The sequence below is a fragment of the Rhinatrema bivittatum genome, chromosome 12 (genome assembly GCF_901001135.1).
Source record: "Rhinatrema bivittatum chromosome 12, aRhiBiv1.1, whole genome shotgun sequence".
NCBI classification, from domain to species: Eukaryota; Metazoa; Chordata; class Amphibia; order Gymnophiona; family Rhinatrematidae; genus Rhinatrema; species Rhinatrema bivittatum.
Window position 1 is genome coordinate 53,538,554 of NC_042626.1, and position 27,824 is coordinate 53,566,377.

Here is a 27,824-nt window from a genome sequence, read left to right on the forward strand (position 1 = left end):
ACCCAGACCTTTGATGTATGTTTGCAATGTATAAATCAAACATTTTCAGTGAGAGAGACTGATGATTATAACATTCACACACTCTCTGATTGCCTTTCATAAAGCGAACGTATCTTTAAGATGGTCTCACTCTCATTTGTTAGGGCCCTATACATAGGGGAATTTAAAAAGCCCAGAGGGTGCATCAAATAGGGAAGGTGCGAATATGTTGGGCCGGAGTGCGCCGAGCAGAATTTAAAAGCCGCCTGGATTCGCACACAAATAAAACGTTTCCAAAAAGGGGCATGGGTGGGGCCTGGCCAAGAGAAGAGCAGGTAAATACTTGGGCACAGTGGCTCGCCCCAGGATCCCCTGCGGCGTAACTTTACTTCTGCTGTGGGTGACGTGTAAGTAAAGCAAAAAAAACTAGGCAGATCAGTGGGGTTTTAAGGGTCGGGCCTAGCAGGGGGGAAGGAAGGCTATTAAAACAGAGGGGTTTGGAAGTCCTGTCCCTTAACTGAGTGAACTGGGAATGAACTGGTAAAACGGGCAATGGTGTTGGCACAAATTACTTTAAAAATCCCGACTTGCGCAATAGAAGCAGCATTTGTGCACACAGGCACGTACCCAGAGTCTCAGGAAGACTGAAGGGCTTTGTAATGTTTTGAAGATTGGAAGAAACCTGCACTTAACTGTGCTAGGAACTTGCTTGGACCAGGAAGTAAACTGCCAGCAGGAAGTTGCTGCAAGCTTTGGAGGATTCCTAAGTACTGAACAGAGGGATTTCTGATCAGAGCTGATCAGGACACTGTGAGTAACTTCTTTTGATAATGGAAAGGAATAGAGGGCCAGGGTAGGCCAAAGAAGATAATGCGTAAAGAGAAAGAAGTAACTTTTGCTGACAGAAGATAAGATTTGATTAGGAACTGTGATTTCTTTCATTTCCTATTACTACTTCTTGTGCTATTTCACTGTGTTTATTCTGAAGTTACAGCAGTAAACTATTTTCATGTTAAGCACAATTACTGAGCGGACTTTGGTTTATTTCTTGGAAGTGTCCCTGGCCCAGTATTGGCCCCGCAGGTTATCCTGCCCCCAGCTCTTGGCCCCCATAGATATTTTTCCCCTCCTTGGGAGAGTGGCCCCAGTGCTCCCCAAAACTGGGAAGGTGACCCTGAATGGAGCAGAGGTTACACTTGTATTGCTCAGACTTGATGAAAATAAAAGGCTCTAGGCATCTGTACTATAGACATACAATGTTTTATTAAATTTTATTAAATTACTAACTCCCTTGTTGTACTCCACGGGCTGCACCTTTCTGTTAAGGATCTGGGGAATGGTAGGAAAAATCGATCCTCAAGGCATTTTAAAAGGTGCCATCTCATTAGTCTATGATTGAATTGGCACACTGGGTTTCTAGATAAAAATTCAACTGCATTTGCAATAGCAAATATGCCACAGTCTGAAGAATTTCTTTGCAAATCGACAGGCAAGAGTGTAACCTGCAGCTTGCCATTTCTCTTCCAGCTTGTGTAGGTGTTTAGGAGCTGATCCGTTGCTGACTTTGACAGTTTGGTGGGGAGGAGGCTGTCAGCCACCTCCACTCTCCCGCTAACCGTACCGGAAGTGAACCAGTGCATTCGGCTACTGTCAAAATGTATTTGAACTCCAGCCCAACAATAGGTGTGCAGAAGACCTGTGATAGTACAGTGGATTGGAGCCCTTCTACTTGGTATTGTGCTCTCAATAAAACTATGGCTGCATCTGTGATGGTGTCAGCGAGCCATTTTCCATTATTTAAAATATCTCGGTGTTCATTATGCAGAAACAGCTCTGGTACCCAGTGAAATTTTGCAGCAGAAACTGAGTTCTGACTGATATCATTTGTCTGATCAGAGACATCGATCTCTACTTGACAAGATTCCTCACTAAGTATTTGACTCAGGCTCCCACTCTCCTTTTGGTGATTACTGACATGTCTCTGATCATCCCTGATAGTTCCTTATCTTCTGCAGTTACAGAATGCCTTTCTCCTGTCCTGTAGTTCCCATCAGGTATATGAGAGTCCCTTAATATATCAGTTTGGCTTTGACCCATGATATCTTATCCAGCTCACAGTTAATACTTTTAGTTTCAGAAGTTAGTTTTTCTTCCTTTCTTAGTTCAGCTTTCTGATCCCTCTATAAAAGCAGGTGTGTGCTAAGAAGTAATTGCTCCCTTCTCTGAGGTAACATCGGCTTTCTCCTGTTTCTCCATAATTCTCCAGTCTTCAGTTTTTCAGTATCTTTCTGCAACACCTCAGATGAAACGGTATCAGGTCATTGGAATGGTTTTAGGTTAGAGAGTAGATATTTCTTTATCAGCTCCCTCAGCTTGAGTGATAAAGCACAGGTTTCATTGTTGAAAATCGTCTTGATGATACAAGGCCCTCTCCACAATACTTCCTCTTTTCCATAGGCTCTTTTAATGACTTTCTGAAAGATAGCATCACCTGGCTTGAAGTTACAGATGAAAGAAGCCTTTTTTCTTTACTTTTCTCATCATCTGTCTTCTCAAATCTAATTTCATGTTTTGGTCCAAATACAAGTTCTTCCTTGGTACATCTGCTGTTTTTCTTGTCTGAATCTCTAGACTCCCTCTGTACTAACTTGATTGGTAATCTGCATCAGAGAGCTTTTGATTGGTTCTAATCCCTGCTGACGGGCTTCAGGTGAAGTCTAGATTGGTGACAGATGATTCTGGCATACATGGCTTCCTTTTTCCTGCTAGAATAGATGTCTTCTCATTACAGTCCTGAAATGCTGTGGAACCTCTCTCTCTCTCTTGGTGGTTTCTGTTCTAAAGCTTTACGGTGCCTTTTGATGAACACTGGAATACGACTTTTCCCACTTCTCTTCATGTAAAGTAAGCTTTAAGAAGGAGACCTCATTATCTTTTAGGTCTTGATGACTGGCATTGCTCTGATCACAGCCACCAGTTGTTTTCTTGCTTATTGTCCCAATATATTTAGGAGCATAAATCCCATTACCATTTTCTTGACTGTTGCTGTTTCTGTTATCATATCTCACATTCCCTTTCAGGTCAGCAATTATAAACTGAATCTGCTCATCTGCCTGCTGGTGCTTCATTCATTCTTTCTTGGTTGTATCTTCTATCAGCTTTAGAGGCAGAAGATGCATCTATTTCTGCCTGTGTTTTTGCAGTTTCATTTAAAGGGCTTTTCAATGATATAAATCCCTGTTCACCTGCTTGCTGGAAAAGGTTTGGATGGCTGATGGTTTGTTGCCTGCCTTGTTTCTTATCCCTTGAAAGATACGTTTTATCATTACAAACTCTCACCAGCTGTGAAATATCTCTTCTTTGCTGCTTTCCAATTTGCTAACTTTTCATTGTCCTGTTTCAATGATATTGAAGGGAACTTTTACTCTTCCTGTTTGTGTCACTCATATAAGGTTTATTGCTGTTACATACATTTTCATTCTGACCTGGTATATGAATAAGTGTGTGGGGAGAATTAACGTCTCCCTTCTCTGAGGTAACATCGGCTTTCTCAGGTTCCTCCAGAATTGTTTCCATATCTTTCTGACACCTCAGATGGAACGGTATCAGGTTCTTGGAATGGTTTAAGGTTAGATGCACAATGTTTCAGTACTCTGTGACTGACTGATAAAACAAAGAATTCAGTTTTTTAAATCTTCTTGATGGTGCAAGGCCCTATCCTATCTGTGGATCACCTTTCTTGTGGTTATAGCTGGAAGGAGCCTTTTATTCGTTGCTTATTCCACCATCTACATTCTCAGATCTAATTTCTTCTTGTTTTGGATCAAATGCAAGCTTTTCTTTGTTATATCTTCTGCTATCTTTCTTGTCAGACCCTCTAAATTCACTCCATATCATCTGATGTGTAATCTGCATCAGAGAGCTTTTGATTGGTTGCAATCCCTGTTGGTGAATTTTAGATGAAGACTGTAGATTGGTGACAGATAATTTTTGCATTCATGGTTTCAGCTTTAGCTCAAATGCTGTGGGATCTCTCTCTCTTGATGTTTTCTCTTGTAAAGCTTTACTGAACTGTTTGATCAACACTGGAGTATGATTTTACCACTTCTCTTGCTGTAAAGTGCGGTAGGTTTGAAGGAGTCGACTTCAGTATCTTTTAGGTCTTGACTAATGGCATGGCTGTGATGACAGCCAATAGTTGTTTTTAAGATCATTGTCGCAATCTCTTGTTCTTGAATAATACGACCACAGCAACAGCATCTCTCTCCACCTTTCTGCTGAACACGTACGAACTTTATTTGGCCATCTGCTTGCAGATGCTTCAGTCTTTGTTGCTTGTATGTACTGGTGATTTTCTGTGGAAAATAGAAGAGTATCATTTGAATTATGCTTTAATGACACATGCCTTCTGAGAACAAGCATATATTTTTTTAATACCTCACATTGTTCTGAATGTATGTTCACCAAACAGAAATGTCTTTGTTTCATTGTTAACACAATTGCTTGATCAAAATTCTCCAAGCTGAATGGTGCAAAAAATTCAGTTTATATATGTTTTTTTAATTTTTATTGTCTGTATCTTCATACAAAAGAGAAGAAAAAAGACTTCAAAGACCTGTGAAAAGTACAATGATGCAAGGAGTCTCAGGTTCGTATCACTGGTCAGAAAAAGCTCCTTGTATACAGCTCACACCACATTTACTTAAATATTGTTAAAAGTGCTTCATGTGTTCACTAATTCCATGTAAAGATTCGTGACTTATCTTGAAGAGCCTCTGCTGAATCGGATCTGACGCGGCTGGCGTTTCGCCCATCAGCTGCTTCAGGGATTGATTCAATATATTTTTCAAATGGTGGCCTACCAATAACTTCTAAACATTGTGAGGTCCATATTCAAAAGCCATTTAGAGCTAATAGCTGTCTAAATGGCAAACCCCGTTATATTTAGCACTTATCTTGCTAAATGTAGGGGAATAAGTAGCAGCCAAATTTAGGCGTCTATGTTATATGTGCTGAAGCTTGGCATCCAAATTTAGACATCCGACTTTTCTTTTAATATTGGCTTCATTGTCTGTTCCTTCTTTTTCTCTCTCCTCCCCTCTTTCTGGCATGTGATCTTACCTTGGATTCTGCCAAGCGCCTCTTCCATTTTTGATAATAGGAACGCTTGGCCTTCATTATGTGATAGTAGATCTCACCAGTTATAAGCTGGAACCCAGAGTATATGGCTAAAAATATGTTTCAAAATATAGTATGGTGTAGACAGAGCTTTGGCTTTAAGGATTTACTGAGATTTATCTGCAAAGAAATAAACAGAGGATACATCATTAAAATTATAGCATTTGTCTGTTCATCTGCGCCTCCATTCATCTCGCCCTCCACCTATAGCTTATAGTATCTGTCTCCCCATCATCATCATCGTCATCTACAGTATTTAATGATGCTTTTCCAGCTGGGCAATTCAAATAAAATAAAACTATGATTAGAGGTTACAGAGGATTTGAATACAGTCATACATAGTGCAGGAGATTAAAGTTCAGCTGGGATCAAGGAAAGTCAGTACTGGTCAGCAGGGAAGCAGGCAGGATTGTGGTGTTCATGTATTGGGCGCACTATTAGTCTTTAAATAAATGGGAGAGAATAAATAATTAAGAATTTACAGGCACAGCAGATTAATTGAGGGGTTCCAGCAAGATTGTTCAAAGCGGGGTGAATACAATGAGCATCTGAGAGTTCGTTTTTGGTTTAATCTCTCAGATGGTTTGGTTACACACCCTGGGAGAACCTTCCCTAAAAGTGCCCTGCTGCCTTGCACTGCTATTTTGTGCAGGGAGCCGAGAGGTGTAAATAGTGCATTTGTAATCTTGTCATGAATGCACACACACACAGAAACACATTCCCCAGGAGCGCCTCGGTGCACTCTGGCTATAAGGATGCACGCTGAGATTGCTTTTCACTATACTGAGGAGGGTAAATTACAGGCAGGGCAATCTAGGTGTGCTAATCTGCTTTAATGCAGTTAGATGGCTTGGAACATCGACTTCCCTCAAGCCGGGCAGGAGGAAGTGAGAGCCCAAGGCTGGGTGCTTTGTCCCAGAAGTAGCTGTGATGAGATCAGCGCGGTGTCATAGAGCAAAGGTCATGGCTTCCAGCAGTTCCGTGCTCCGTATTCTGCTCCTTGTGATGTCACGGGCAGCCTCACTGGGAGATAGGCGGCAGATCATGTATGTGTACCAGTGGCCGTGAGCTGAGGTAATTTCATGCACTGAACCCCTGTAACACAATACTGAGCCCATAAGACCGATCAATCTCTATGTGTGTGAGTCTCCCATCAGCTGTAGGACAGGGATGGAGGGAGAGGTCATAGAGCATGGGAGGTGGTGCAATGGCATGAGAAAGGTAGAAAAGTTCCTCAGGAAGAAAGCAAAATCAAAACCTCTATGAAAAATGCAGAATATTGGTATTTATACTCGCTCTCTAAATTTGTCAACTCTGTAATAAGTTTGCATTTATGGTGTCAATTCAATTATAATTTTAACAAAGACAAAATCACCACTAATTTTTAGCTGGTTAAGAGCAAAGCCACACAAGCAAGAACTGTGAAATGGGAAGCACTCATGTTCCATATGTACCACGTCAGGACAAAACCTCCAATTACCTTTTCAGCCTCCTTAAAGAAGTTTATAGGGTGCAGGACAAGGACCTCGCTACCATCTGAGGCACCCATTGCACTACCATGTGGTTAAATAAAAATTAGTCTTGCAGACAGCTGGTTTTAAGGTGATGCACATGAACCCTATTTTTTCTTTTTACTGTACCACCCCCATGAGACAGAAAACATACTTGATAAAATCAATAGCAACTAATACAAAATAATACTCACCAATCATAGTAACAAAATTAAACTAATAATAAACTAATACAACATTATGCCAGAGCCAAGCAATTTGTCTCTACATATTGATATACGCCAAAACAAACAACCAAGCAGCAACAAGAGATAAGCCGGGCTCTAAACTTGTCGAGTGCAATTTCAGGGGGAATAAAGACAACGGACAGTAAGTAAAATGGCACAAGACATCTTAAATCTGGAAGCCTAATACCAGTCAGTGGCCCAGGCAAAGTGAGTGTGCAGAAATCACGAGATGGGTTTGCATTCAATATTTGATGGCTACCAAAAGAAATGTCTGGCATTCAGTACAAGAATATCCTCCAGAATGGTACTGTTCAAGTGTCTTAGAAATAGTGAGCGTGCATTAATGCCAATTATGAACGTCTTATGCGATAAGGCAGTAAAACTTTTCCTAAGCAGCCTCCTCCCATTCTCAGTGGAGCCAGCCCTATCTACTACCAAGGCTTAGTAAGCATAAGACCAGCTCCATATTAAATAGTACTATTGCAATATAGGCAAGCACAACCCAGGATATGGCATTAAATTAACCCCATCACCGCCATACAGTAAGATAGGCCTTCATGTAGGAGATCCCCCACTCAGACAAGTCCCTCCTCATAAATTGTACCACTTTGATCATTTCCTAGTTCTCTGCCTTTGTCAACGCTGTAAAGGGTTTGTTTGCATTTATAGTGTCAATTCAGAAATAATTTTAACAGAGATCTAAGCACAAAGTCACCAATAATTTTCAGCTGATTAAGAAGAGCAAAGCCACACAAGCAAGAACTGTGAAATGACCAAGCACTCAAGTTCCATATGTACCACGTCAGGACAAAACCCCCAATTACCTTTTCAGCCTTCTTAAAGACGTTTAGGAGTTCAGTCAAGGACCTCGCTACCTCTTATCTCACCACCATGTGGTTAAATAAAAATTAATCTTGGGGACAGCACGTTTTAAGGTGATGCAGGTGAGCCCCATTCTTACATCATATGACATCAAGAAACAGGTGTAGGAGAGGACCTCATCCCCCCCTTACTGTACCACCCCCAAGAGAGAGAAAACTTACTCAATAAAATCAATAGCAACTAATACAAAATAATACTCGCCAATCATAGTAACAAAATGAAACTAATTAATAATAATCTAATACACCATTATGCCAGAGCCAGGCAATTTGGCACCTATGGCCAAGTGAAAAAGTGCACCCTCACCCTATACACAACATATACTGGATAGACATATCATGCTGAATATAAATATAGAAAACTGGCGAGGTGAAGCTGGAGAGTAGTAGGAGTAATAGTAATGTGTGGAAGCATCGGTCCACTCTTCCTTCTCTGGTGCGCGTCCATTCTTCCAGTCGCCTGTGCAGGGCCCAGCAGAAGGAGCAGCCATACCCTATCACGAGGCTTCCGACTGCTTCCTTGAAGCTGTGCTGGCACTACAAGCAATCTGAAAACTTGAGGATGGCACCTCCTGGTACATTTAAAGGGCCAGCACCAATGACCACCAATTCACAAGTTTGTCTTTATTTTTCGAAATTCCAGTGCCATTGCTGCACCAGATAGCACGGGAGGCTGGGGAAAGACGGAAGGGAGAGGCAGAAGTTGGGAATAGGGACAAGGGGGTAAGGGGCAGGTGTGGAGATACTTCGGAGGGCACTAAGGGTAATGGCAGCAAAGCCCATGCAGGCAAGGGGCTTCTTGGCTATTGGCAATGTTGCAGTGCCTTTAAAATTCAGCATTACTTAATGTCCAACCAAAAATCCATGAGAACCATTTTCCAGATATTCTGATTAGCACATCAGATTTATTTCCAGCAGCTCCGGGTGTAATGTGTCATCTTAGCATATAGCCCCACACACCTGATGGTACCTTTTATAACATGCTGTGGTATGCAGTGATTAGATACACTTCATGTCCTCCTGACCTACAACATTACACGTGCTTCCTGTCCTGCAGACCTACACCATGAGACAGGATGACACAGGGGATGATGGTAACAGCAACCAGTGCAACAGCTGTCCTTGTTGCAGAAACACAGGGCACAGAATGAAAGCTCAAATTACTGGGAGAATTAAAGAAGTCAAACAGCTGCAGGACCAGCAGGGAGGAGAGGAAGCAGCACAGATGGAGGGGAGTTGCCACCCCTACTTCCCTTTTGTTAGGCTTACCGGCTGCGGCGTTCCTCAACTGGCCTCACTCACCCGACGCCGCAACACCGTGGCGAAGACTGCTCTGGGCTCCCTCGTAGTGGCGGGGAGCCGCCGCCAGGGTGCCACTGACACCGCCGTCTCACTGTGGCTCTGAATGCCGCCAGGACCACCACGTTCCCTCTCTGCGACAGCAGGACGCAGCCGACTCCGCTCCTGCATTGGACTCGGCGTGTGCCTCTCCTCTAGATTTAAAGGGCCCATGGCGGGAAATGCTACGCGGCCCTCCTTGATAACATCATCGGCTCTGCAGTATGAAACGACTTCCTGGACACCTCTCCAGTGCCTTGGCAATAGGTCTCCTCGTTCAGAGTAGTGGATTGCCATTCCTGAGTTCCTTCGTTCCTGCTTCCTGCCTTCCTGCTTCCTATTTTCCTTGTCTTCCTTCTCCATTCTTCGGACTGATCTTGGCTTGACTTCAGACTGGACCTTGACCGTTTCTTGCCGCCTGCCACGAACATTGCCTGTTCCTGGACCACAAGCTAAACCACCTGCCTCGACCATTGCCTGCACCTAGACCACGAGCTATGCCACCTGCCACGACCACTGCCTATACCTGAACCACGAGCTACACCTACCTCGACCACAGCCTGTACCTGGACCACAAGGTATGCTGCCTGCCACCACCGTTGCTTGATCCTTGACTTCAGCTACCCCATTACTCCAGACCTCAACCTGAGCACTAGCTTCATTTCTACAACAGACCTTCCATCATTGCAGAGGCCCCACCTAAGTCCAGCTGGTACTGGCACCCAAGGGCTCAACCTAAGGGGAATATGGGCTGGTAGTGGTGAAGCTCCAGCTAGGCCTCTGCTCTTCACCTACCGACGGTGGGGACCTGTGGGGTCCTCTCCACAGGTAGCGTCAACTCCCCATTGGTCCAAGGATCCACTTGCATAACACCTTTGCAGCTCCCTGGGTACAGCTGGGAGTTGAAAGCTTGCCCCAGTTTGAAGAAGATCCTCAAGTTTTTGAGCAGGCGGCAAAAGGGGTGGTGACTATGTGGATCCACTTAGGCCTCTCCTGCCTTTCTCCAGTGTCTAGAGGAGGACCACGCCCTGAACCTTCAGCAACAGGTAGAACCTCACGGCAAAGCAGAAGAGGGAGATGGTGCTGCAGATGTAACTTAACTTGTATACAGACCCAACCAAAAACCTTAGCCACTGCCATATATAAGAGCAAGAAATAAAAGAGAAGAATGTCAAACAGTTTTTCAAGATGGCTTAAGATATAGTACTTATGGCTAGAGTAAGGGAGCTCTAAGTCAGGAGGAGAACCAAATTCAAGTCCCACCACAAACTGTGACCTTGGGCAAATTCCTTTACCTTCTGTTCTCTTAGTTTCCTGCTTTTATTTATTTATTTATTTATTTTTAATCTTCAATAACCTTGGTGGCTGTGGGGATTAATACAAAATTTGGTAATAACACATTGAAAGGAGCCTGTCCATTGGTTTAAGCATTGTAAGACTCAAAGCTGAAGATGAGACCTGAAATGGCCTAAGAACGAATTGTTTAGATTCAGATAAATTTAACCCAAGGTACTTTACAAGGTCAGGATTAAGTCACACTCTTATAGCTTATGGTGAACTTACCATAGTTAGTGCTTAACACTGGGTGCCTAAATGTAGGAGAATAAGTAGAAGCCTAATTTAGGAGTCTAAGCTTTATGTGTTGAAGCTAGGAACCCAAATTTAGGCATTTTGGCTTTTTTTTAATATTGGCTTCTTTGTCTATTCCTTCTTTTTTTCTCTCTCCTCCCCTCTTTCTGCCATGTGAACTTACTTTGGATCCTGGCAATCTCCTCTTCCATTTCTGATAGGCTTGGCCTTTATAAGCTGCTGATAGAGCTGAGCATATATTAATTGTAATCCATCACATAAGCAAAAAAAATGTCTAAAAATGTCATTTGGGGTCATGATCACCACACAGCTGTGGCTTTTGAAATTATCTTAGGATCCTGCAAAGAAATAAACAGAGAATACTTCATTATGGTTTCGGTATTTGTCTGTCCATCTGTCCCTCCATTCATCTTCCCATCCACCTATAGCTTATAGTAGCTGTCGCCCCACCATCATCTATTTATATCCCACTTTTCCAGCCAGGGAGTTCAAAGCATGTTATTGTGAGAAGTTACAGAGGGTATAGAGCGGATTCGAATACGGTCATACGTAGTGCAGCTGAGCTGGGAGTTGAGACGTAACCCCAGTATGAAGAAGATCATCAGGTTCTTAAGCAGACAGCAAAAGGGGAGGTGTCTATGTGGATCCATTTGGGTCTGATGCTCTATCTTTTGGCTTTCTCCAGGGCCAGAGCCTTCAGCAGCAATCACCTTGCAGATGGACCTAATATGATCGAAAATCTTAGCCATTGCCATACCTAAGAGCAAGAAATAAGAGAGAAAGACGTTAAAGTGTTTTTCAAGATGGCTTAAGACATGGTTCTATTTGCTAAAATGTTAAAGAGACAATTTTACTGAATTATTTATGTATATGTAAATTTCAGATAAATCTAAGGATTTTGGATTGCCAACTGACCAAATCAAATGGCTGTAATCCACTTACTGTTTGGTTTAGGACAGGGCCATCTCTTAATGCTGCTTCATAAATAACTTTCTCTATAATTACCTCTGTCAAGGACTCAAGCCTGGTGCAAGAATATTCTAATCAATCTAAAATAATGGACCCTCCATCAGTTCTATAATGAGGTAGGGTGAGGCGGCCACCTTTAGAGGCAAATTTTGGAGACACCAAAAGGTGCTCCTCAAAATGCCCGGCAGCTACCTCACCCTTTGGCTGAAAAAGAAGGAGGTCCAACGTGCCACCAATGGCAGAAGAAGAGAGGAGGACTCACATGCTGCTGGCACAGGCCAAACCTGACAGTGGCCGAAAAAGAAAAGAAGGCCCCCACCAATGGCCGAAGAAGATAGATGCAGGCCCGGCGTCACTAGGTGTGCAAACCGTGCAATTGCATGGTTTGCACACCGGGTGGGGCGGCGTCAGGAACAGGGAGAGGACCACGAGGCCTCGATGGACTCTATCTCACCAGCGGCCTGGAAGAGGAATCGTCCTGTGAGGCCACCTATGGACCACATCAGACCGGCGGCTCGGAAGAGGAATCGGCCCATGAGGCTGCTGGTGGACCCCATCTCACCAGCGGCCAAAGAAAGAAAGAAGAAGCCTGTTCTCCTACTCCTTCTCAGTGCTTGCATTTGCTTTCCAAAATAGATGCAGCTAACACATTTTCTATGCTGATCTCGTGATGCATGAGATCAGCATAGAGGAAGTGCTAGGCTCACGTCGTTTAATTAGCGCACGGGCCGGCACACGAGGAAGAGCAGCAGAATTGCTCCCGGTGGTATGTGAGTGTGTGTTTGTGTATGGGAACCTGTCTAGCGGGGGGGTGTGTGTGTGGAATAAAATTTGTGCTGCCCCACTAATCCACTAATCTTACTCAGGATGACTGGAAATAAAATGTTTTCAGGTATGGAGAGCAGTGAATTTTCCATCCTTATTAGTTTAGCTTATTGGATGTCTGTGCCTGACATTTTGAAATAATTTATTGTTGTTTGGGAAATTTTTTAAATATTGGATGTTATTCTGTTCCTTAAATCATTATAAAAAGAATATTTCCAAGTGATTGCTTTATATTCCTTGATTTTATTCTTTGATGAATGATTTATGAGGACTGGTGATGTTTCTGTTTCTCCATTGCTGCATCGCATACAAAGTCTGGCTTGTTGCAGTTCTGGTTCAATTTCAGATTATAGTTTATCGTCTCTTTATTCTGAATTTCGTGAGAGTGAGTCTGCATGATTAATTGAGGTGGGGTATTCTGTATTATAAAAAAAAAACAATAGGGGGGGGCAACACAGTAATTTTTCGCACAGGCCAGGAGCCACAAAAAAAAAAAAAAAAAAAAAAGAGAAAGCACATGTGAGTGAGGTAGATGGCCTGTGTGTGCTTGCTTTCAAGTCCTGACCACAGCCCCTCTCAGTAGTAGAGTGCCAAATTTAAGAGAGAGTTTCTGAGCTTAGGCTATCCCATGCCACCACAATCTCCTCCCGCTTCCCTGTCCTTCCAGTAAAATGCCTTAATTATCCTGGTGACTGCAGGGCAGGAAACAAAGGGCAGATATCACCTACCCCCACCCTTGACTCTGCCCAGCTAGCACAGAAATATTCCCCAAACTTCAAATAAACAATTTTCCAACCTCTGTGTCTGTAGTTTGAATCCATCCTATGTCTCTGCTGGCTCCTGACATCTCTTCCTCTCTGCTTTGCTCCTTCCTTTTTCTTATTTTCTCTTCTTCCTCATTTATCATTTGTTATTTTTCTTCCATGTGCATAATTTTTTCTGTCCACTGGCTGTCTCTCTACAGTAGGTTATCTTCTCATACCCCCTCCTGCCACTTCCATCTCTCACCTAATCTCTTCGCTCCACTATGATCCCCTCTTCTCACAACCCTTATCTTGACCTCCCCTATCAGTCCACCCCCTCACCTCCCTATCACACAAACACACACAGTTCCTTTCCCAGTCCTCTTCACTCCTCTCTTCCTTTTAAGTTCCCTTCTCCTAACCCTCACCCCTGCTCCTCTGCTTATCACAGCCCATTTCCTCCCTCCCAGATTGTATCCTATTTTCCCTTCTCTCAGCTACTTCCCTTCTCACTGCCCATGTCCCTTCTCTCAATCCTTCTCTCACCCTCCTTACTGATGCTCTTTCCCTGTCTAGCCTCTCTATCAGCTGTACCCCCATCTCTGCTGCACCCCCATCTCCACTGCACCTCAAGAAGTCGATCCAGCTTACACTGCTGCTGCTCTCTGGTCCCTCATTGGGCAGACATTCCACAGTCAGCCAATAGGCTGCAGGGGAAGGAGGGAACAGCAGCTGAGAGACAGGAGTGCAATGCCTGCCCTCCAGCGATGGCCATTGGTTAGATGTTCCACAGCCAGCCAATAGGCAGCAGGGGGAGGAGGGAGTAATAGCAAGGAGACAGACTCGCTTCCATACTGCCTTCCTCCCACAACCATGCGGCATGGAGTTCTCAGCTTCCAATCTACAGGAAGGCAGGAGACAATATTGGGGCTGCTCAAGCACCCTCAGAGCTGGTGCCCTGCTTAACCTTTCGAACCTTAGGCATTGGCAGAGCCCAAATTATTTCTTGGAAATTATTATTTCTAATAGCAGAAACCTCTGCATGCAGAGTGTGAGCGTCAGGCTTTAGTAATTCATGAGCTATATATACAGATTTTAAAAAATCACACTATTGAGAACTCACCCAAACGTTTTAGCAAAGGTTGTTCTTTAGTTTTAGTTAAAGTAAAACATTCTTTATTAAACAAATTCAAAAAACAGGAAGAAATAATACTGAACAAACTAAAATAACGTATATTTAACTTTTTCTCAGCATAGTAGTAATAGATTTTCATTTTCTCCCCTCTCTTCTCCAGAATAATTTCCCCAAGTACACAAATACTGAAGGCAAGACGAAGGCACATATCTTTCTTATGTGTAAAATAGGCACAGTCTCAATTTTATTTAAATCCATCAATTATACCTCCTTCATTTTTTTCCAAAATCCCATACTAGCAAACCCCCTTGGATTGTAGAAGAGCATTACTATTTTACTTGGAAAGATCTAAGCCTTTTATAAACTTAGCAGCTCCTTGTCCCTTACAATCCAGCCAACAAGGTTTACCGAGCCACAAAGTGAGCTTGTCTACATGGTGCTGTAATGCCCCTTAACTCCAGGCGTAGCTTCCTGCAGCAATGCTGTATCCTAGGGCCTGGTTAAAGGCACCTACACTTCCTGTAGCCCTTTTATAGACCATGCAGCCAGTATTTCCTTTTTATCAGTAAGGTTTTACTATTATGATTGCTATTATATTTTATGATTTTTACTATTATTTTATGAGGCATGCTGATGTTTCTGCTTTTCAGTTGTTGCTCTGCATACAAATCTGGCTTCTTGCGGTTTCCAGTTCAGTTTTTGTTTGCACATTTTTCTTTAAACTATATGGTCAGTTTATTCTGTGTTTGCTGGGGGCCTGTCCATAATTCTGCATGTGTGACAGAGGTGATGTTTGTGTGTAATTTCTGTAGGTACGAGCTGTTTTGATATAGAGATCTATAGCAGCTTAGTTTGTTTTGTTTCCCTAATGGGAGATGTATTAGTGTTATAGGGCCTGGTATAATATTTTATAGTTAGAGTTGTACTATTTACATGCTGGCAGTTAGTACTGTTTCAGTGGGGGAGATTTACAATATTATAACTGTAATTGAGTTTAATCATTGTTTTCTGATTGCCAATCACACATCCAACACACTTTCTAATAGGCCTAATGCCATATGGGTTCCAAGTGTCGTTTTACAGGGTTTTCTTGCTGGAAACACAGCAGTGCATGAAAAAATAATATATGTTGTGATATTTTTACCCCAGAAAACTAGACTGAATGTCCTTTTTCAAGAAAAATTGGCATTTGCACCAGCCCGAAGAAAGTGTACCACACAAAGACCCCCACTGTTCACCCATCTCTAGTTAAAATGTTGGGGAAACATGAGATATACCAAAATACACAAACTACAGTACAGGTGATTTATTTTTATTTATTTAGATTTATATTCTGCTTTTTGCACTTTTTTCAGTGCTTCAAAGTGGATTACATTCAGGTACTGTAGGTATTTCCCTATCCCCAGAGGGCTTACAATCTAAGGGCTAGATTTTCTAACAACACAGAGCTCTCTGAATTTCGTGGTAATGGGGGGCGGCGAGCAAAGTGGGGGGAGGGCCTGCGAAAGCCGGCAGCAATCTCACCACTGCGGTGATATCGCTGGAGGTTTTCGCTCCCAATATCGTAAAAGGTGTTGCTATTGGGTGCGCTACTGGGAGAGATAAGGGTTCTTACCTTCTTTCTGCCAGTGATGTTTCTGCCACATCCACCCTGGTGCCACCCCGACTCCTCCTCTTCTGGTGCTGACGGCACCCCAACCTAGCTATCGCATGCATGCGATAGGGTTAGAAAATAACCCCCTAAGTTTGTACCTGAGGCAATGGAGGGTAAGGTGTCTTGCCCAAGGTCACAAGGAGTGACACCGGGACTTGAACCCAGGTCTCCTGGGTCATAGCCCACTGCTCTAACCACTAGACTGCTCCTCCTCCAACATATATCATCAAACTATTACTCTATCACCAAATCCTCCGATCAATATCACTTTACTGATGTTCAAAAAATTAATCAAGGTCACCTCCCAACTTAGTAAACATTTTTTTTACATATAAAATCCATCAAAAAATTATTATGGAAAGAGGGTGTTGCTTCCATATATTTTCACTACCACCCTATAATATCTGAACGGTACTTTGCTAATCATTATCCGCTAACCTCCTTCCGTGAAAATCTATGTGAAATCTGTGAAGTTGTAGTGTTTCTTCTCAAATGATTAAACATAAGAACATAAGAAATTGCCATGCTGGGTCAGACCAAGGGTCCATCAAGCCAAGCATCCTGTTTCCAACAGAGGCCAAACCAGGCTACAAGAACCTGGCAAGTACCCAAACACTAAGAAGATCCCATGCTACTGATGCAATTAATAGCAGTGGCTATTCCCTAAGTAAACTTGATTAATAGCCGTTAATGGACTTCTCCAAGAATTTATCTAAACCTTTTTTGAACCCAGCTACACTAACTGCACTAACCACATCCTCTGGCAACAAATTCCAGAGCTTTATTGTGCATTGAGTGAAAAATAATTTTCTACGATTAGTCTTAAATGTACTACTTGCTAACTTCATTGAATGCCCCCTAGTCCTTCTATTATTCGAAAGTGTAAATAACCGAGTCACATCTACTCGTTCAAGACCTCTCATGATCTTAAAGATCTCAATCATATCCCCCCTCAGCCATCTCTTCTCCAAGCTGAACAGCCCTAACCTCTTCAGCTTTTCCTCATAGGGGAGCTGTTCCATTCCCTTTATCATTTTGGTTGCCCTTCTCTGTACCTTCTCCATCGCAACAATATCTTTTTTGAGATGCGGCGACCAGAATTGTACACAGAATTCAAGGTGCGGTCTCACCATGGAGCGATATAGAGGCATTATGACATTTTCCATTTTATTAACCATTCTCTTCCTAATAATTCCTAACATTCTGTTTGCTTTTTTGTCTGCTGCAGCACACTGAGCCGACGATTTTAAAGTATTATGCACTATGATGCCTAAATCTTTTTCCTGGGTGGTAGCTCCTAATATGGAACCTAACATCGTGTAACTACAGCAAGGGTTATTTTTCCCTATATGCAACACCTTGCACTTGTTCACATTAAATTTCGTCTGCCATTTGGATGCCCAATCTTCCAGCCTTGCAAGGTCCTCCTGTAGTGTCCGCTTGTGATTTAACTACTCTGAATAATTTTGTATCATCCGCAAATTTGATAACCTCACTCGTCGTGTTCCTTTCCAGTCATATATATATATATATATATATATAGAAAAGCACCGGTCCAAGTACAGATCCCTGAGGCACTCCACTGTTTACCCTTTTCCACTGAGAAAATTGACCATTTAATCCTACCCTCTGTTTCCTGTCTGTTAACCAGTTTCTAATCCACGAAAGGACATCGCCTCCTATCCCATTACTTTTTAGTTTTCTTAGAAGCCTCTCATGAGGGACTTTGTCAAACGCCTTCTGAAAATCCAAATACACTACATCTACCGGTTCACCTTTATCCACATGTTTATTAACCCCTTCAAAAAAATGAAGCAGATTTGTTAGGCAAGACTTCCCTTGGGTAAATCCATGTTGACTGTGTTCCATTAAACCATATCTTTCTATATGCTCTACGATTTTGATCTTGAGAATAGTTTCCACTATTTTTCCCGGCACTGAAGACAGGCTCACTCGATCTATAGTTACCCAGATCACCCCTGAAGCCTTTGTTAAATATTGGGGTTACATTGGCCACCTCCAGTTTTCAGGTACAATGGATGACTTTAATGATAGGTTACAAATTTTAACTAATACATCAGAAATTTCATTTTTTAGTTCCTTCAGAACCCTGGGGTGTATACCATCCAGTCCAGGTGATTTGCTACTCTTTAGTTTGTCAATCTGGCTTACTACATCTTCCAGGTTCATAGTGATTTCATTTAGTTTGTCTGACTCATCACCCCTGAAAACCATCTCCGGAACTGGTATCTCCCCAACATCCTCATTAGTAAACACGGAAGCAAAGAATTAATTTAGTCTTTCTGCAATTGCCTTATCTTCCCTAAGAGCCCCTTTAACCCCTCAGTCATCTAATGGTCCAACCGACTCCCTCACAGGTTTCTTGCTTCGGATATATTTTAAAAAGTTTTTATTATGAGTTTTCGCGTCTATGGCCCACTTCATTTCAAATTCTCTTTTCGCCTGTCTTATCAATGTTTTACACTTAACTTGGCAATGCTTATGTTTTATCCTATTTTCTTCAGATGGATCCTTCTTCCAATTTTTGAAGGATTTTTTTTGGCTAAAATAGCCTCTTTCACCTCACCTTTTTACCATGACGGTAATCATTTTGCCTTCTTTCCACCTTTCTTAATGTGTGGAATACATATGGACTGTGCCTCTAGGATTGTATTTTTAAACAATGTCCAAGCCTGTTGAACACTTTTAACCTTTGCAGCTGTACCTTTCAGTTTTTTTCTATTTTCCTCATTTTATCAAAGTTTCCCTTTTGAAAGTTTAGTGTTAGAGCTGCAGATTTACTTATTGTCCCCCTTTCAGTTATTAGTTTAAATTTGATCATGTTATGATCACTGTTGCCAAGTGGCCCCACAACCGTTACCTCTCTCACCAAATCCTGCGTTCCACTAAGAATTAAATCTAAAATAGCTCCCTCTCTTGTTGGTTCCTGAACCAATTGCTCCATGAAGCAATCATTTATTACATCCAGGAACTTTATGTCTCTAGCAAGTCCTGATGTTACATTTACCCAGTCAATATTGGGGTAATTGAAATCTCACTATAAGATGTTATGAAATTCCAATTTTTTCTTCAATATGCAATGTGCAAAACTTTATAAATTTTACTTTTTACTAAGGACCATCATAACACCCGCGGGCATACCAGCAATTTTCGCTTCAACTATTGCCGCACCAGGTCACTCTTAATCATAGGTCCAGTCCTTTATTATTCAACTCAATAGTATATTTTTGTATTTTTTGTTTTTATTCTAAAATAGTTGTGGAATGATACCTTCCTTATGTGTCGTTCAGAGGCTCTACCGCACTTCATAAAGCTGTTTCATTCAGAAGGCAATTGTTCTCAAAGTCCAGTCCACGCGTTTCGCATAGCTGCTTCAGGGACTGTAACAAATGTAATTGCTTCCGTGCTGATCACTGAAAGGTTAGATTCATCATCTCCACATGACTTGTTAAATTTTTTTCAACCACATGACTTGTTAAATGTTTTTCAACGCGCGTCGGACTGGACCTTAGTAAAAAGTAAAATTTATAAAGTTTTGCACATTGAAGAAAAAATTGGAATTTCATAACGTCTTATAGTGAGTTTTTGTGCTCGTTGTGTATTAAGATTAACTGTTATTATTTTGTGTGGTAATTGAAATCTCCCATTAGTATTGCACTGCCAAATTGGTTTGCTTCCCTAATTTCTCTTAGAATTTCATCATCTGTCTGACCATTTTGTCCAGGTAGACTATAGTATACTCCTATCACTATACTCTTACCCAACACACATGGGATTTCTACCCATATAGATTCTACTGAGCATTTAGTCCCTTGTCCCTGTTGGACTCTATACCCTCCCGGACATAAAGCGCCACACCCCCACCAAGTTGATCCTCCCTATCATTGCGATATAATTTGTACCCTGATATAGCACTGTCCCATTGGTTATCCTCCTTCCACCAAGTCTCTGTGATGCCAATTATGTCAATCTCATCATTTGCTGCTATACACTCTAACTCTCCTATTTTACTTCTTAGACTTCTGGCATTGGCATACAGACATTTCAAAGTGTGCTTTTTGTTTGTTTTAACAACCTGCTTTTCAGTTGTTTGGAATAATTCGGAAATGATTAGCTTCGGTGATTTTTTACATATAGGCATATGGACTATGTTTGCTTTTATTATTATTATTTATTTATAGATTTTTCTATACCGGCATTCGAGATTAGGAACCCCATCATGCCGGTTTACAAATAACAAGAGGGTGTGCACAAAAAACAGAACATAAACAAGTGCAAAGAAATAAAAGTTACATTACAACAGGGTCATAAAACTGGGGAGAGAATTAGAGTAAGATAGTTGAGTAGTAAAGATGAATTATTTACATTAATAATTTACATAATATTGTGTAGTGTCTTATAAGATGTTACTGTCTTTCAATATGGATCTGGGAAGGCTTGCTTTTAATGGAACCTCTCTGTTGGGATGCCCTAACTGTCCTGTTTCATTAGTATCCTTCAAGGATACATTTCTCCGAATCATGCACTGCTGAGTGACTGTCGGCTTTCCTCCTTGTTCTAGTTTTAAAAGCTGCTCTATCTCCTTTTTGAAAGTTAGTGCCAGCAGCTTGGTTCCACTCTGGTTAAGGTGGAGCCCATCCTTTCGGAAAAGTCTCCCCTTTCCCCAAAAGTTTCCCCGGTTCCTTACAAAGCTGAATCCCTCTTCCCTGCACCATCGTCTCATCCACGCATTGAAACTCTGGAGCTCTGCCTGCCTCTGGGGACCTGCACATGGAACAGGAAGCATTTCAGAGAATGCCACCCTGGAGGTTCCGGATTTCAGCTTCCTACCTAAAATCCTAAATTTGGCTTCCAGAATCTCTCTCCCACATTTTCCTATGTTGTTGGTGCCCACATCTACCATGACAGCCAGCTCCTCCCCAGCACTATCTATAATCCTATCTAAGTGATGTGTGAGGTCTGCCACCTTCGCACCAGGCAGGCAAGTTACCAGGCGGTCCTCACGTCCACCAGCCACCCTGCTATCTACATTTCTAATAATTGAATCACAAACTATGATGGCTCGCCTAACCCTTATCTCCTGGGCAGTAGCCCTGGGAGACTTGTCCTCAGTGCGAGAGGACAATACATCACCTGGAGAGCAGGTCCTTGCTACAGGATCACTTCCTGCTACACCAGGGTGATGTTTTCCTACTGGGAAATCTTTCTGATTCAAGGCAGCACTGGGGCTGCCAGACTGGATTTGGGACTTGGCTACTATGTCCCTGAAGGTCTCATCAATGTACCTCTCTGTCTCCCTCAGCTCCTCCAAGTCTGCTACTCTAGCCTCCAGAGATCGGACTCGTTCCCTGAGAGCCAGGAGCTCTTTGCACTGAGTGCACACATACAATCTCTCACCGGTGGGTAAAAAATCATACATGTGACACTCAATGCAAAAGACTGGAAAGCTCCCCTCTTGCTGCTGGACTGCTGCCTTCATCTTAGTTTTATTGAGTTCCTAGTTAAATTTAGGATACTAAGGGAGTTGGAATGAGAGTACTTTAAATTTACAGGTGAATTTACTAATTAATCAGCTAATGTCCTACAAGGGGATGATTAAACTTTCAATAAGGGCTAATACAATAGTATGATTTAGATAAGACTCTGATTGATTTTTAATGAGAAAGTGTCTTGTGTCTAAAAATTAAAAAGCTCAGACCTCTGCTCTGTTTCTCCGACTTTCGAACTGTTCTACAGTCTATTATTTTTTCCAAAATAGACTACTGTAATGCTATGCTACTTGGCCTCTCCACTTCCTATATCAAACCCCTACAACTCCTACAAAATGCCTCAGCACGTATCCTCGCTAACTCCAAGAAGAATGATCATATCACTCTAACCATCAAAGAGCTACACTGGTTACCAATCAACTCAAGAATACTATACAAGACTTTAGCCCTCATTCACAAATCGATTATAAATGACAACACGCACTGGCTTAACCCACCCTTCAGACCCCACACCACCTTAAGACCCACTCGCTCCATCCACCAAGGAATGCTTCACCTCCCCTCTATCAAATCCATCAAACTCTCCTCCACTACAAAAAGAGCATTCTCTCTGGCCGGCCCCACTCTCTGGAACTCCATGCCACCAGATTTACGCCTTGAAACCTTCACCCCTAAATTAAAAAAAAAAACTAAAAACATGGTTGTTCCTTCAGGCCTACTCATAAACTGACCACAAACCCTCTTCTTTACTCCACTCCCCCTTTCTATCTTTTCCCTTAAACCCCACACCCTCCACCTAACCTACTCCCTCTCTGACCTCCCCATTCCCCACCCTATTTTTCCCTCCATTTTTATATCTCATGATAGTTTAACTCCTTGATGTATTAATGATTTATAATACTGCATTATACCATGTAATTAGCACTATAATTATTTCAATTTGTTACTGTTACTGTTAACACTGTAATTATAATTTATTACTACTACTGTTACTATTTTTTCAGTTTGTGTTCTGTGTTCTATGTAAAGGATACGCCCATTTCTCTGGCACTTCCATACAGCTGCTTGTAAATCGGTACGATGTGCAAATGATTATCGGTATATAAAAATGTTAAAATAAATAAATAAAAATCAAGGGTTGAGTGGGTGGGAAAGACAGACACTAGAATTAACTATCTCTGGCTTGCTTATTACCTCAGACACACACAAACTCTAAAGAATATATCCCTTAATTTCACCTTTCACCAACTTTTACAAGCCCAAAAATTTCTGAAAGCTATACTTACCAGTCCTCTTTAACCACCGTTAAATTAATCTTCACTCAGTTATTTATTTAATTTATTTATTTATCAAGTTTTATATGCCATCACAACGGTTTACATATTTAAACAAGGGATATGAAAGTTTACAAATAACAAAAAGGGAGAAATAAATAAGTAGAACAGAGAATATCATCAGGGTACAAATAAGGTCAATGTTAATGGAAGGGTTTGAGATTCGCGCTTCTGGTCCTCTACTGCAAAGGGTGCGGGGCCTCTGGAAGCTGGGGCTGTGGAAGTCAATCCCTGGATCGCTTGCGGTGACCTCTGGTCTCCTCTCCTGGGGGATGCTGGGAGCAGTATGCAGATGAGCCTTCCGGTCCTCCTCTACTATACAACAAAAAGATTTTTCTAAAGTGTCTGAAAAAAAACTATCTTTGTTATAAGCAAGCATGCACCACACTTCTTAAATCAACAAAGACTCTTACTGCCCTCCCGACATGGCCATATTTAAAATACGAAGTCCTTCTTCAGGGGATGTGTAAGTAACAAGTCATCGGCACTAATTTGTATCTTCCTTGCCGTTCGTGAGGTAGATGCCCAGTATAAAAGTCAGACCGATCTTGTTGAGCCTTTAAAATCAGCTTCAAGGTGCTGCCCCAAAAACACAGAGGTCCATTTAGTAGGAACAAATTTAAGTTTATTATTTAATATTAAAAGGCAATCATATGAGACCTCTGGGAGATAATAGAATAGCAGTTCCATCTTTATTAAACTGCTCCTGTATATCTCCCCGTGCATTAGTACATTTCTCTTTTTTATAGGTAACAGTCTCCATCTCTGAAGTGCTTGATTCTATGGAAGGATCACATATACCACGTGTCTTGTGACCCAATAAGACAGGCTAAATCTGAGTTGCCCTGGTCCCCCCTCCTACCTTAAAATCCAATTAAGCCTAGATAAGACCCACGTGCTTGCTGAGTACTGTCAATCTTCTGTTAGTTCTTTGTCCTGTCAGTTTTTCAGTCTCTTAATCCTTAGGGTAATCTCCAGGACTCTCTGATTTCACTGGGGCCCCTCAGTCGAGACAGTATTCTGTGAGACCATGGCCTCATCCATGTGCTCTTTGTGACCTCATGACCCTCCATCATATTTGCACAGCTTCAAATTCATTCCAGATGTCTATTCAAGCTCGGGTCAGTCTGAGTTCTTCATAGCCAGAGTCTGTTACCCAGAATCCTCTCTGGCTTAGGCCAAGCTGCAATCTCTGTGTTGATTTCAGACTTCAGGCACAAATATCTCAATCTCCATTGTCAAGACAGTAGGTTGACTCTTATATACATCATGGAGCACTTCCATTCCAGCCAATAGAAAACCTTTTTTCACGGGTCCCAATCACTTCCGTAGACATCATTCCAAATTGAGCATACCAACCTATCAAACTTTAACCAGGGATTGCTAGACTACTAATCCAAAACACTCAATAACACCACTGTTGTTCTTGTTAATGCTGCCCAGTTAAATTATTTGTTCATACCAAACAGTGTCAATGTACGTAGTGTATATATCCAAAAAGATTCGCAATAGTCCAAATTATTTATTTATTTTATTTATTTAAAAATGTTTCTATACCATCGTTAAGTTAAATACCATCACAACGGTTTACAGAAGGGCACGATAAAGAGAAATATGGGTGGTATAGATTACAAATTACTCGTGTGCCATCATAGTACGGTAACAATTTAAAATAATAAACTGGGTGTGTAAGTTAAACCTGATTGTTAGGAACAAATTAGGCAGTTTGATTTTAACATTAATGTGCTTATGTAGGTTACTAAAAACTTCTAGCTTGGTGCATCCTTATCGCTCAACTATTTTTTCTCCTTTTCTTTATCTTTATAAAATGCTTGTTTAAAAAGCCAGGTTTTCAGATTAGTTTTGAATAATTTCAGATTTGTCTGTAGTCTTATTTCGAGTAGCATGGTATTCCAGAGTACAGGACCAGCCAGTGACAGTGCTCTTTCCATTACTTGCGTGAGATGTGCTGATTTGACAGAGGGGACAGTTAGTAGAGCTTTATTTGCAGATCTCAGGGTTCTTTGTGGTACGTGCACGCGCAGTGCCGTGTTAAGCCAGTCGGCTTTATCATCATGGATTAGTTTATGGATTATACAAAGTGCTTTATATTGTATTCTTTGTTCAATTGGAAGCCAGTGGAGTTCAGCAAGTGTTCCTGTAATATGGTCACTCTTTTTTTTGCCTGTCAAAACTCTGGCAGCGGAATTTTGCAATATTTGCAGAGGTCGAATTGTAGATTGAGGTAGTCCTAAAAGCAGGGAGTTACAATAATCTGTGCTAGCGAATATCATTGCTTGTAGAACTGTGCGAAAATTGTTAATCGTTAATAGAGGTCACAATTAGACACAACATTGCCTCCCCTTTTTGAATGCTGTACTTGTTCTATGTGTCCATTTTAAATCTTTAAAGTTATGATCGGCATCGACTAAATGCTGTAACATAGATGCCATGAACTTCCTTGTAGTAAACTGTGACTTATGTTCTGTCAATCTCACTTTGATAGCCCGTGTAGTGCGTCCTACATACATTTTAGGACATGGACAGATGATTGCATAAATCATGTTGGCAGATGTACATGTTGTCTTGAACTTCCTAGTTATTTTGTATTCCACTTTTGGAACCAAGCAGACTTTCCCTGTAATGCTCCTCTCACACTGTCCACATTCAAAATGGCCCGAGTCATCTTCATGTTTTGCTGGATTTTGTACCACTCTATCATGAATGTTGGAACCCCTAGATGTAGCTATCAAAGAGAGTTCTTTAAATATTCCATGCAAAGATAATATATGCCAATGTTTTTTAATGGATGCCGATATAGTGGCCACAGTTGGAGATTATTTCAAAACGCAAGTGATCCTTGTAAGATCCTTCACTGGTTTATACTGTAACAACTGTTGTCTATCACTATACAATAACTGGATACCCCCTAGCTCGAAAGCGTGCTTTCAATAACTTTGCCTGCTCCTCAAAAGCCATTTAGTTGAGCATATCCTTCTAATCCAAAAACTGGCTAACTGGGAGATCCATTTTAAAACTTTTCGGATGATAGCCGTGAAATTTTAAAAGATTGTTTTTATCCGTTAGTTTCCAGAATACAGTTGTTTCAAATTGATCATCTATATGTCACTTCAACATCCAAAACTGTTACTCTATATGCAGAATATTGTGCTACAAACTAAATGTATGTCAGCTGTATTAATCCATTGCAAAAATTCTTTCAACTGTAATTCCATGAAAATATCATCTATGAAATGATACCAGGCTTTCAGGTGTTGCCACCATCGTGAACTGTAAAGAAATTTTGCTTCAAAATTATTAACTCAGAAGTGATACGTTGAGGTGTTACCCCATGGGACAAAGTCTCTTGTACAATTTGTAATGCAGTCTACTAGGGTATATTTGTGTATAATGCGCTAATGCCAATGTAACCAACCATATCGAACTCCCTGAAATTTGTATTGACTGTAAAGTCCTCAAAAAAATGTGCCGTGTCTTTGATGTAAGATTTCACTTGTTGAACATAAGGTTGCAAGAAAAGATCTACAAAAGATGCTGGTATTTCCAAAACGGAGCCATTCAAGCAGACTATTGGTCTAATTGGGGGAGAACATAAGAACATGCCATACTGGGTCAGACCAAGGGTCCATCAAGCCCAGCATCCTGTTTCCAACAGTGGCCAGTCCAGGCCATAAGAACCTGGCAAGTACCCAAAAACTAAGTCTATTCCATGTTACCATTGCTAGTAATAGCAGTGGCTATTTTCTAAGTCAACTTAATTAATAGCGGGTAATGGACTTCTCCTCCAAGAACTTATCCATTCCTTTTTTAAACACAGCTATACTAACTGCACTTATCACATCCTCTGGCAACAAATTCTAGAGTTTAATTGTGCATTGAGTAAAAAAGAACTTTCTCCGATTAGTTTTAAATGTGCCACATGCTAACTTCATGGAGTGCCCCCTAGTCTTTCTATTATCCGAAAGAGTAAATAACCGATTCACATCTACCCGTTCTAGACCTCTCATGGTTTTAAACACCTCTATCATATCCCCCCTCAGCCTTCTCTTCTCCAAGCTGAAAAGTCCTAACCTCTTTAGTCTTTCCTCATAGGGGAGCTGTTTCATTCCCCTTATCATTTTGGTAGCCGTTCTCTGTACCTTCTCCATTGTAATTATATCTTTTTTTAGATGCGGCGACCAGAATTGTACACAGTATTCAAGGTGCGGTCTCACCATGGAGTGATACAGAGACATTATGACATTTTCCCTTTTATTCACCATTCCCTTTCTATTAATTCCCAACATTCTGTTTGCTTTTTTGATTGCCGCAGCACACTGAGCTGATGATTTCAATGTGTTATCCACTATGACGCCTAGATCTCTTTCTTGGGTTATAGCACCTAATATGGGAGATTCGATGTTCTTATGTATCGTAGGGATGGAATATATCACCAGTATTCTTGGGTGTGGTACTTTTAAAACATTTTTTTCTTTTTCAGTCAGACCCAAATTTGTCTGTACACATTCTGCTACCTTACTTTGAAGGTCCGCTGTAGGATCTGCCGGAAGCGTTCTATAGTACTTTGTGTCCCCTAAATGTGCCACAAATGTGCCCTAAATGTGCCTAAATTTGTCTGTCCTGAACAATGACTGCTCCTCCTTTGTCTGTGGGTTTTATTATCAATTCTGAGGATCTAGATAAAGATTCTAATGCTAATCTTTGTTGATAGGAGAGATTGTGACACCACTTCACCTGTTTTGTTTCAAATTGAGACAGATCCTGCAACACAAGCTGATGAAAAGTTTGAATATCGGGGTCTACAGAACTCGGAGGGTACCACTTCGACTTGGTGTGTACCACAGATCCATCCACACCACTAGATGGATTTTTAGAATATTACAATCTAAGGTTCAATTTTAGAATAAACCTCACTATCCTCTACATCAT

At 41.5% G+C, this 27,824-nt stretch overlaps 1 long non-coding RNA gene across 2 annotated transcripts in view; it reads right to left on the bottom strand.

Annotated features, from left to right (window-relative positions):
• Positions 1–562: 562 nt before the first annotated feature.
• Positions 563–27,824, bottom strand: part of LOC115074586 — a 68,868-nt gene continuing 41,606 nt past the window's right edge. For both annotated transcript variants that reach the window (XR_003852285.1, XR_003852286.1), the window contains 4 exons: positions 11,254–11,461; positions 10,868–11,042; positions 5,101–5,277; positions 563–4,334 (listed from right to left, as the gene is read on the bottom strand). This is a non-coding gene — a long non-coding RNA (uncharacterized LOC115074586). The remainder of the gene's footprint in view (positions 4,335–5,100; positions 5,278–10,867; positions 11,043–11,253; positions 11,462–27,824) is intronic.